This window comes from Lycorma delicatula, chromosome 7 (genome assembly GCF_047948215.1).
Source record: "Lycorma delicatula isolate Av1 chromosome 7, ASM4794821v1, whole genome shotgun sequence".
NCBI lineage: Eukaryota > Metazoa > Arthropoda > Insecta > Hemiptera > Fulgoridae > Lycorma > Lycorma delicatula.
In genome coordinates this window covers 53,187,349-53,200,453 of record NC_134461.1, presented here as the reverse complement: position 1 = coordinate 53,200,453, position 13,105 = coordinate 53,187,349, and the positions used below count along the sequence as shown (strand labels likewise).

Below are 13,105 nucleotides of genomic sequence, written 5' to 3'. Positions count from 1 at the left end.
AAACTGATATTAAAAAAAATAACTTTTAGAAAATTATGCTTACAATGTTACAAAAAAATGTTGAAGTGCTCATCATGGACTTCGATACATATTTAAAAGTATTTTTTATGCTGCTCAAATTTATTTTTAGCGGTGTTGATGTAGCAAACTAAATCACGATTTTTAGGGAGTTATTTTAAACCTGAATTTTTTCGTGGGTTTCTCAGAATTCAAAATTCTATTATACTATTAGGATATTTAGGCGAAATCATACTTAGATTTAAAAAAAAACTTTAATAAAAATATAAAAATATCCTTAAAATGTCAAATCTTGTAATATCAAAATTTCTTATAATGAATAACATGAATTACGGTATGGATTGAACATCTCCAATTCGATTGCTTTCTGAATATTTCCTTAAAGCAGTTCACATGTTTAGAAAGTCATCTTTGAAAGATTTTCTTGGAGAATATATCAAGAATCCAGAATTTATATCATTTTTTCGTTAGTCAAAACACTTGAATCCTGGAACAAATAAAATCCGCACCATGTCTACTAGGTAGGAGATATTAATTGGTTGATGATGGAATTTTTTTTGGCATTTAGCAACTGAATAAATATGAAAAATAAACTTCTCAATAATGTAGACACTTTGATATTCTGTGAACAAAATCTCTGCTTGTTAAAAATTTAACTTAACTCTTAACATTTTATATTACTGTTACCAATATGAATATTATACCTATAGACAAAATTTCATTGTCATCAGAAATTATTTTTGGAGATTATTGAGACTTTTTTGTTGAAATAGTGGATATCGGATTACATAATTTTTCGAATTATAATTTCTAACTACCTTTTTATCTATGAAATTGGTTAGAGTAGTTAATAACATGAATTTTTAATTCTGAATTCACCTGTAAAATATTTATTGGCTGGAAAATCTTATATTGAAGTAAATGAAATTTAGGCACTTAATAATTTATGTTCACGCACAATGAAAAAATTACACTAAATATTTCTTTACAATTTGATCAACATCTTTATTTGTAATACGCGTTAATTTTATATATAAAAAAAAAAAATAGATTAAAACAAAGTCACGCTTTTAGTAACCGCAGTAATACGTAAGCGTAGTATGAAATATTTTATCTTATATTTATTTATGATGCGTTATTTCATATAACGGAAGTAATCAGATATTAAATTATGTAATGAGGTTATTTATTTATTATGTTCGCGATATAATAAATAAAAGCAGTTTAATAAATTATTAGTTTTTAAATATTTTTATTTATTCTTTGTGATTCTCATGTAACTTTTCTAGACACTAGATACTTATTCAGAATTGAAACCATGAACCAGCTACCGCCTATGTCACTAAGGCGATTAAACACGAAAAGATTTACGAAATGAAGTGTTGGTGATATTTAATTGATAAAATATACCTTTTCATTTTTCTATGTTCCATTATCTTCGTATTAAAAATGAGTTTAGCTCTCTCTATATGCTGCAGAATAATTATACAGTTTTTCCTGCTTATCCTAAGAGGCGACTAAAAGACATTTTTTTCTAACACGTCCAATGCAATCCAATACGATAATAAAAGACATGAACTTATCATAGTAAGCAATCGATAGGAGCAGTTATAATAATTTATATAATCACCTCCGTTACATTCACTTTGATGTATTTACAAACAAGAGATCTGTAATGTGGCAGCCCCAATACCGGCTAGTTTTCAATGGCTGTAATCCTTTACTAGCCTGAAATCCAAATGATAAAAGAAAACAGAGAAATCACTGGATTGGAATCGAGGAAAAATCAAGTGATGTCTCTATACAATGATCTGATCGATTAGTATGATTAAGAGATGGACGCAAAAGGACAGAGTCAGTTGGAGACGACACTATGTCTTTACCGTAGGAGTAGACACCCTTTTTATTGAATATAAAAAAGGGTTTCATTATATGAAATGATTTGTTAAAAAATGAGTTAACTGTTTTTACTTCCTTGTACGAAATAAAGAAAATATTATGATCACGAAAAATTTCGGTTTTCAAATTTCAATGGAAATATCCATTTTGACCATATCTGAATCCATTTAGACTAGTTCGGCGTGACGTCTGTACGTACGAATCTATGTATGTGCGTAAGTATATATATATATCTCGCATAACTCAAAAACGATTAGCCGTAGGATGTTGACATTTTGGATTTAACACTGTTGTAACACCTAGTTGTGCACCACCCCTTTTTATTGCAATCGATTTGACCAAAAAAGCCCAAATCCAAAAAAATTTGTATTTTGAACTTTTTCTTAACTGCAGTAATAAGTCCTCATTGAGAGCTTTTCAACAATATATCATAAGTGGTACTTATTTTCATTGGTTCCAGTTATAGCCAAATAAAAGTTTAATTAATAAACTATTTTGATCTTAAAAGGGGAAGGCACATTGGTTCGAATTCGACTTCATTTCCTTTTCTTTTAATTTAAATATATTGATTTATTAATAATTATTAACCTGTGATTGTAAAAAAAGTTTTACGGTAAATAATAATTCAATAATAACTATAAAAAAACTGGATGTGGACACCATATGACTTCCTTGTACGTTTTTTCCTCGATGAGTCGGAGAAAAACCATTTACGTACCCCCGCAAGTGAGGGGAGTATCGGATACTCGCACGGGTTCGGTTAGATATTGTTAAGAGCCTACGTATGCCCGCACCCTAGTAACTCCTGTCTCGCCGCCCCTTAGCGCTGAGGTTGGTCCTGCTTTCTAGACTGCGCAACCTCAGCGGGTGCCTTCCGCTGAGGAAGGCACCCGCAGGATCCTCCCTGGGACTCCGCAGGATCCGTCCATGCCACCTCCCACGGAGGTTCTGGGGACCTCCGTGGGGCACGGCAATTACAAAGGACTCGGTCCTATGTAATTGCCATGCCTGTAACCGTCACCCTACCGTGAGGTCGGGTGACGCTTATTAAATTATATGTACAAGTTTTTAAAAATACATAAAATTTTATTTTACGAAGCGTACAAGGAAGTCATCTGGTGTCCACATCCGATTTGTTTTATTGTTATTATTGAATTATTATTTATTTTCAAACTTTTTATTACAATCAGAAGTTAGTAATTATTAATAAATCAATAAATTTAAATTAAAAGAAAAGGAAATGAAGTTGAATTCGAACCGATGTGCTTTCCCCTTGTAAGATTAAAATATTTCATTAAATATTAATTATAATTAAAATATTTCAAAGAGTTTTATTTGGCTATAACTCTGGAACCAGTGAAAATAAATACCACTTATGATATATCGTTGAAAAGCTCTCAATGAGGACTTATTACTGCAGTTACATACAAATCTTTTGGATTTTGGGCTTTTTTGGTCAAATCGATTCAATCAAAAGGGAGGTGCACATCTAGGTGTTACAACAGTGTTAAATCCAAAATGTCAACATGCTACATCTAATCGTTTTTGACTTATGTGAATTACATACGTACGTACGTACATACATACAGACGTCACGCCGAAACTAGTCAAAATGGATATTTCCGTTGAAATCTGAAAACCGAAATCTTTCGCGATCACAATACTTCCTTTACTTCGTACAAGGAAGTAAAAAAAATGTATAAACGTTTTTCAATATCATAGAAATCGTTTTTAAAAAATTAAGCTTAGGTCGTGCCTATAAAGCAAAAGAGTGCTTTTTTATTCAGCTTAAACCTATAATTTCTCCATTTTCTTTAATTCTTTTCTACATTTTCATATATATTTTTTGCTCTTTTTTTAAAGGAATTACCTTATCGTATCAACCTCATATTATAAGAATTAATGTACAATACGGATACCTGTTATATCATTTAGCCGTAATAATACGTACGGTTCACAAAGAAAAACGTACGTGCTTTATACTATTTTTTGGCGACGAATAATTTTGTTTGTTATGTGAATAATGACGATAGTAACAACAAAGAAAAAAATCATCAAAATAATTTGTTAATGATTTTATTTTTTTAATACGTAATTAACAAATAAATGTAGGCCTCTTGTTTATAACGATATCTTATAGTATAAATGGAGTGATTGTTGTTTGTCTAGCGTCACAAATTCAGACTACAATAATATTAAAAGATTACAGACACAAGTTCAAGGAAATCCATGACAATATTGTTGTTTTCGTTTGTAATAAGCTAATTTGCAAATAAACAGACAAAGAGCAAATGAACAAACTATATAAGGAAAACAGAATTAACTTGTAATAATATTAAAATATATTTTGATGAAAAAATTGTTTTGATAAACAACTTTTTTTTAATTAACTTGTGTATTTAATGTTTGTATTATTCATAAAATACGTACGTAGATAACACTATTTATAATAAGTACAAATAAAAACAAAGAAAAAATAACAGTAAAATAAAAAGGTCTTATATATTCTGATAAATAAGTATTAGATACAGTTAATATCTATAATTGCACGTATTAACATTCATTCATTGCGTCATAATGCAGAAACTGAAGAAACCCTTGACATATATTACAAAAGTTTGCAATAATTAAGCCTGTAGGTTAACTTTTATAAATTAGTATTATTATTTTAAATGAAGGTGAATAGCATTAGCCTGTATTACTACAAAGAATATATCAGCGATTCGAATTTTAAAAAAAAGTGTGTGTATGTGTGCACGCGCGCGTGTGTACAGGTGAATGAGGAGGAAGGGAAATAATTTGGGAACTGATTCTAGAGGATGAAATAAGGAAAAAAGTTCATACAAACATAAATCCGAAAATGCTTTGTTAATGAGTTTAAGGCTAGCGAAAATTTTCGCCCAGATTTCAGTTCCTCCTGTGAAATTAGGTCATATTGAAGGCAGTATATAAGGGGTAAACTTAATGGTTTCTAATGTTTTTTGACCTTAAAAATCGAATAAAATAGGTCCTAGATCTGCATCTTCCGTAAGTTTTTATGATATCCAACGTAAAATAGAAAACTTCAGTAACGAAAAAAATGTTTTTTAAGTTTAAAGTGTAATAACTTTGTTAAATGACTAACAAATGCGTAAATTTTATTGTCAAAATTTATAAAGAATTTAATTTTGAGAAAATTGAAATAATAAAACCTGTGAAAAACAAAAAAAAAATTAACCTTACAATGTTGATTTAACTTTTTATAATATAAATTACTTACTTTAAAAGTTTATTTTTCAATTTATTTTAAATTTTCAAAAGAGTAGTTATTATGTACTCGTATGTTGAATACTTATTTTTTACTTTAGTTACTTTCATGATTTTTCTTTTATTATTCTACCGGGAAAATTATCTGAAGGTCTCATAATTATTTCCAAATAACTTAATTAAACAATTTTTTTAAATGAAAAATTATACACTGTTTACGTAAACGGTTCAAAAATATTTTTTATTTTTTTTTGTTACCTAAGATTACCTAAGATTGGATTAATTTAATATTACAGTTTATATCGGGTGGTCCATTTAAATTGAGACACATTTATATTTCAAAAACTATACATTTTAGGAAAACATGTTTCCTATTAAAGTTTTTATTTCAAGACGAAAATACGTTCACAACCTATGTTGTCCTTGATAAGGTCAAATAAAGGTCATTTCAAGGTTAACTTAATTTTTTTTAATAGAAACCTATATTTTTTATTGCAAAATAGAATTCTTTACCAAAAAATTAAAATTTCATTTCAGACTTTTTTTTCTAAAATTTATAGTTTTTTAGTTATTCATCTTCAGAAATGCTGTAGGCCTATAAACTTGTGTTTTTAGTTTGATTAGGTCTGGCCCAGCTGTCGACTTGCATCCAGCTGATGTTAAATTTTTAATTAAAGAAAATTAAATTTAAGTAAAAAACAATGAATGCTAACAATAATGAAACTAACATTAGAAGAAGAAAAAGAAGTTGAGCATGTAAACACCAGCGAACTTTTTAAAATAGCCTAAAAGTGAAGTTCAAGTTTCAAATGACATTTCAAATTTTAGAAAAAAAGTCTGAAACGAAATTTTTATTTTTTTTGCAAAGAATTCGATTCTGCAGTAAAAAATATAGGTTCTTAAAAAAATTAAGTTGACCTTGAAATTACCTTTATTTCACCTTATCAAGGGAAAAAATAGGTTGTGAACGTATTTTCCACTTGAAATGGAAAAAACATTAATAGGAAATATTTTTTCTTAAAATGTGTAGTTTTTGAGATATAGATGTCTCAATTTAAATGGACCACTCTGTCAATCTGATACTCATAATATTTTTGCAAGAAAATTCAAGAAATTAGTTGGAGATTATAGAATAAAAACATATGTATTCTCTCACTCTAGAAAAAGAAGAGAGTTCAGAAGCGTTCTTGCTCCGTTAAGAGATAACAACTTCTTAAGGTTGTCCCAGTGTTTTCCTTTATTTATTTTAATCAAGACTAAAATTTATCGCCTAAATTTTTCTTACCAACGATATTCGTTTGATATCGACGCATCACTCCACGAATGCACCCGAGGAACAGCGCGCCGTAATGCACTTTCTATGGGGGAGAGAGTCAAGCCGGCTAACATCTACCATCGGCTGTTAGCGTAGTATGAGTACGGGATCATAGCATTGAAGAAACTGGGTAGCCAATGCGACGCGCTGCTGCTGATCCTCAGCTGTGAGTTCCTTGGGTATCCACCTCTTTTTTTTCTATTTAGCCTCCGGAACCACCGTAAGGTATTACTTCAGGGGATGGTATATGTATGAATGTGAATGAAGTGCAGTCTTGTACAGTCGCAGGTCGACCATTCCTGAGATGTGTGGTTAATGGAAATCCGACCACCAAAGAACACCGATTTAGTATTCAAATCCGTATAAAACCTTTACTAGGGTTTGAACCTTAGATTTGCACCATGACCTTAGTCATGGTGCTCGTTCCATACTGCCTTAATAGCCGTCGGTGGATGTCTGTCGGTTTGACTCCCCCGGCCACAGAAAGAGCTCTACGGCGCGCTGATCCTCGATGGTGTATTAATGGAGTGGTGCGTCCATACGTGTGGTCTTTTGCTCCGCCAGACTCGGCTGAATGAGACAGTAATGGATACTCCTACTTCCAGGTCACTACAGTTTTACAGATGGTGACATCAGACTCGCCCAGTCTTCATTTATTCTTGCGAGAACACAAAATTGCCTTAAGTTATTTTATTTATCTTCGTAATTAATTCGATTTTGATAAAACTTATTACATTTATCTCATTTGTTATATGTTACCTTATTCATTTTTAATCAAATTAAAAAAAAAAATCTGTTTTGGACACCACATGACTTTCTTGTACGCCTATTAAATTACATACACACAATTTTTTAAATGAAAAGTACATAAGATTTTATTTCATTAATAACTTCTGATACTTTGTATATTTTTGTACTTGTTATTATTGAATTATTATTCATCGTAAAACATTTTTTACATTGAGAGTTTAATAATTATTAATAAAACAATATGTTTAAATTAGGAGGAAGAATTTAAAAAAATGATTAATCGTAGGATGTAAACATTTTTGATTTAGGACTGCTATAACATCTCGTTGTGCACCGTTCCTTTTCATTGTAATTAATTGAGCCAACGGTGTCCAAAAAAGCCCATAATCCAAAAAGATTTGGATTTTAGATTTTTTCTTAATTGCAATAATAAGCCCTCATTGAGAGCTTTTCAAAGATATATCATAAGTGGTACTTATTTTCATTAGTTCCATAGTTATAGCCTAATAAAAGTTTAATTACTGAAATATTTGGATCTTACGAGGGGAAAGCACATCGGTTCGAATCAGGCTTCATCTCATTTTTTTAAACTTTTTTTTAAAATTTAAATATATTGATTTATTAACAATTATTAACCTTTTATTGTAAAGCCGTTTACGTTAAATAATAATTCAATAATAACAATAAAAAAATAAAAAATATCAGAATTTATTAATGAAATAAAATTTTCTGTACTTTTCATTTTAAAAGAAAAATGTGTGTATGTAATTTAATAGGCGCACAAGGAAGTCATGTGTTGTCCACATCATATTTCTATGTTGGGCTTTGTTCTCTTTTTTTTTCTTTTTTTTTTTGATTTTCGCCTTGATTTTTTGAGATTTCGCCTAATAAAGTCATATTTTTTTTAGGGACATTTATTAACGATTAAAAAATAACAATATTTTCAAAATAAATATTTTTGAAAAATCGCACCCTTACCCCCAAAAATGCTGTTGTGACGTCACAGGTGAACGGTAGAATTAAATAAATAAATAATATTTAAATTGTAAAAAAGTAACTCGGTCTGGATGGGTTTCGAACTCGATCACCCGGTGACTCGATACCTGGTACGTTAAGCCTCGCGGCTACACAAGTCTGCCGACCGTATAATTGAAATTTGTTCTATGTAAGTTGTGAAATTACATCAATTATTGCCGACCGTTCCCGCTAGTACCGCCACAACCGCGCGAATTGAGTACGGAATGCGTGCGCGCTTTAGTTAGAATCATTGAATTTAATAAACGAAAAAATATTATATTTATATAAAATGAAAATATTTTAAATTAAGTTGTGTCTGTATGTGTGTGTAAGCTGTGTATCAGGAACAACTCACAGTTGTAGGACTTTCCCGGAACGCGGCTTTAGCCGCCTGATGGAAAAGTCCTATTACTGTGTTGTTAGCTTTTAGGTAGATTTCATAAGAAAGCTACCTATTGTAATGGATTCCATGATTCGACTTCCGGAAAATTTCGACATATATTCGCGTTTCACATCCCCCAGACCCCAAAACCACCGTCAGTTCAAAAGTTTATTATATTATATATTTCACTTTCTTGTGAACACTATAAATGCCGTAATTTGCGCAAATCACTTTCAAATTGATACATAAAATATAACGACCCAAAATCTCGGTCGAATTCGTTAATGGGCAAAATCGGACCATAGTCGTGGATATGGGGGGCATTTTTGAAAAAAAGGAAAACAAAATATCGCTATAACTTTCTTATTAAGTAAAAATCGAACTCGTTTAAAGTCCTACTATTATCTTTGGATAAGGACCTTAAATCTGTCTAAGTAAAGTTTTAAGATATCACCAACCATTGGCCCAGGGGACGGAAAAAATGGGGTTTCGAAGACAAAAAAAAAATCATACCCCCCTTAATAGGCCCAGTATCGAATCGATTTAAAGTGGTTATTAGTCCTCTAAACATTACCTAAAATTTTTGTCTGAAACAAATTTTGAAATGACCAACCCTTACGGCGAGGGATGACCAAAATGTTGCTGGAATTGTAAGAAGATGGGGTGAAGTTTGTCTATGTTGAACATGTGAAACTTTTTTTCACATGTTATCATTGTCGTATTGAGTAAATTTGAAGTTTTTCCACTTTAAGGTGAAAATCTTTTTTATCCCCTACTTAGCATCAGTGAAATCTACCTCCGCCTTCCAGTGTGTCGAAAGGGATTTTTTTTCTAGTGTTTTTTTGAAAATTTAAATAATGAATGATTCGTTTTTTGATGTTTAACCGTATTCTTAATAACATAACATAATGTAGAGTATGTTTAATGATATATACAGGGTCATTCACGGAAACCGGATGTTTTTAAAATAATCATAAAAAATTGAATATTTACTTTAAAAAAGTTTTATTGGTAATGAAACACTTGTTAAATCAAAGCATTTGTTACTTACTCATGAACGAAAAATTATGTCCGGCAAGTGATGTCCATTTTGGGCAATACATTGTTGTATCCTTTCACGGTAACTGGCCTCAATTCTTTGCAGCATGTCTACATCAATCTGGGTGACGTGATGACGAATTGCGATCTTTAGGTCCTCCAATGTACGCGGTATTGCCGTACACACGCGATTTCAGAAACCCCCGCAGAAAAAAATCACAACTACTCAAGTCGGGGGACCGAGGGGGCCAAGGAATGTCGCCGAATCTGGAAACGATCCGTCCCGGAAACAAATTACGGAGAACAGCCATCGTTGCCCTCGCTGCGTGCGCTGTAGCTCCATCCTGCTGGAATAACACATTTTGAAAATAGATTCCCCGGTTTCGTAACTCAGGGATGAAAAACGAATTCAACATCGCAATGTAACGATCAGCTGTTACAGTTACGGCAGCGTCATTTTCTTCAAAAAAATATGGTCCAATAACACCGACCTTTCCTATTGCACACCAGACAGTCACCTTTGGGCTATGAAGTGGTCTCTCGTGAAGCTGATGTGGGTTTCTTTCTGCCCAATACCGTCAATTCTGTTTGTTGACGAAGCCATTCAGATAAAAATGGGCTTCGTCACAAATTAACAATAACAAATTTTCATTTTCCTCAAAAACGGTAAGCATTTGTCGACAATATTGTAATCGCTGCGTGAAATCTTGCTCGTTTAACTGCTGCACGACGGCTATCTTGTAAGGATGGAAATGCAGGTCTGTATGCAGAATTCGTTTTACCGTACTTGGGCTCATTTGAAGCGCTGCTGAATGCCTCTGAATAGAGCGGCGTGGGCTTCTGACAATGGCTTCTTTACTCGTTCGATGTTCTCCGGAGTGCTAGCAGTTCGTCGGGGACCCGGTGGTTTTTTCTTCAATATTGAACCGCTTGTTCGAAGGTTGTTTACCCATCGCAATATTGTGTTACGAGAAGGGACACTTGCATTACGATGGATATTAAACTGACGGCGGAAATCTCGCTGAACAGCAGTTACGGATTCGTCATTTCGCACAAAACTGTCATACGCGTACAGACGTTGGTCTAGCGTCCACGGCTCCATTTCAACTACTAAAATGTAAATGCTATGACAACTCTCCAAACTGGATTTAGCTGAACGACTTTTAGTTCTGTTTTTGACTTATACAAGCCGCACAATTTTGAGGATGGAAGTTAGTGCTCCTAATGAAATTTGAACCTCTTCTCGGATGGATACTTACTTATTGATGGAAAAAGAAAATTATTGTAGTGCAAAGGGAAATTTAGAACAAAGAAATATAACTGGGAAATACTTAAGCTTAAATAAAGTAGTTAGCAAATTATATTTGAAAATTTTATTATATTTCGGCTTAGTCGTAATTACGTTATGATATTCATAAGTTTTATTAACTCCTCCTAGTTACCTGCATTAATTTTTTTAAGTATAAAATTACATCCGGGATCGAGTTACAGTTAGATGACTGTATTATTATTATTAATTAAAAAAAAAAAAAAAAAAAAAAAAAGTATATACAAATTATTTTCCCAACAACAGTTGTGAGTTTAATTTGAGAAAGTTTTCTCGGAAATTGTTAGGCGTTGTTAGTCTCAACGACCTTAGATGCACGCACATACAATTACAGTAGTAATTTATAAATTTCTTTTTAACTAAAACGCCTAAGAAACAATGAAAAATAACAAAAGTCTGTAGTGTGTAGTCCAACAATAAAATAATTAATAAAGTTCCGCTATGATTCACAAGTACACAATTTAATAAAATTTAATTTTTCTAATTAACTGCGTAAAGAAATTTTTAATCGATATAAATATATTTTAAGTTTTTTGAACAAGGTCCTCACATCTGAAATATTATGAATAAAATTAAATTAAAGGTTTATGTTTTTATGGAATTTTCGAAGAAAAGTACGATATCACTTTCGGTCGCACGGTGGGAATGAGAGTGAAATGACCCCCCCCCCTCATATTTGAGGTATGAATAGGACGAAAATACCGTTCACTTAAAATTTAATTTCCTTATATACTTATAGGCCTATGTATAAAATTTGTGGTTCGAAAATCTCTAAAACTACTAGATAAATTCCATTGAAATTTAAATATGCTCTAATAGTGTATCTGAAATTGTGCATGTGAAAATTTTATGAAGATTGGTTGAGCCGTTCTTGAGTTAAGTTCAATTTAACGTCGATAACAGACAAAAAATTCTCAGTTTCAGGTTATGTTGACTTTGTACTGGTGTATTCTTAATACGTGCTTACGCAATGAGTCAACGTGGTCAGTGAGTTTAAACTTGATGTTTGTGTGTAAAGTCTACTCCTTAACTGAAATTATGTACTGCGTTGTACTCTGAAAATCAGTGCGTTTCTGACTGCGAAATAGTGAGGACGTCGGAAATGAAAAGTCGATCTGCTTGCGCAGAACTGCAGAGTTATTTTATCTTTCTTTTTCCTGTTTAGCCTCCGGTAACTACCGTTTAGATAATTCTTCAGAGGATGAATGAGGATGATATGTATGAGTGCAAATGAAGTGTAGTCTTGCACATTCTCAGTTCGACCATTCCTGAGATGTGAGGTTAATTGAAACCCAACCACCAAAGAACACCGGTATCCACGATCTAGTATTCAAATACATGTAAAAATATCTGGCTTCACTAGGACTTGAACGCTGTAACTCTCGACTTCCAAATCAGCTGATTTGGGAAGACGCGTTAACCACTAGACCAACCCGGTGGGTAAACGAAAGTCGGAAACGAAAAGTTGATCTGCTTGCGCAGAACTGCGCAAGAGTTATTTTATCTAAAATATAATCACCGTACGCGAAATTTTATTATACTTATATCATATATAAGTATTAATATCAATAAGTATAGGTTACATTTGAATGATATTTTGGAAGCAAATTTCAAAAATATTTTAAATATCTTTGCTTTCGTAAGTTACATAGCGTAGATATAAAACGAATACAATTTTTTATAACGAAACGTTTATCAAGGAGTTAACTTATGATCGATTTTTCCATGATATGTCTGGAGAGAATTTATAAAGATAAAACATTTAATTTTCTTAAATATTCTAATAAAAGAAGTAATTATACAAAATAAAACTCATGAAGACAAGATATACATTACTTTAGTCAGGCCCATTCATGTGATTTTCTTCTTTCCTACTATCCAATGATCGGTGAAAAACCATCCAAAAAGTTCAAAGGGATTCTGTGCCATATTGTCTGATCCGTTAGCCTTAATTTTTGTTATTTTTAGAAAGATAAACCATAACTGTTACTTACTAGTGACCTAGTTATTTTTTAAAATAATTTTTATAATTTGTTTAAAAATTAAAGTACTCGGATGAAAATTAGTTCGAATACTGTGTAGTAGAATACTATCGGGTTTAACTTCGCAGACA

At 31.9% G+C, this 13,105-nt stretch overlaps 1 long non-coding RNA gene across 1 annotated transcript in view; it reads right to left on the bottom strand.

Moving 5' to 3' along the window:
• LOC142328435 (uncharacterized) overlaps positions 1-13,105 on the bottom strand; it is a 25,805-nt gene extending 12,700 nt beyond the window's left edge. Inside the window, exon 1 of the long non-coding RNA XR_012757272.1 lies at positions 12,829-13,105. This is a non-coding gene — a long non-coding RNA (uncharacterized LOC142328435). The remainder of the gene's footprint in view (positions 1-12,828) is intronic.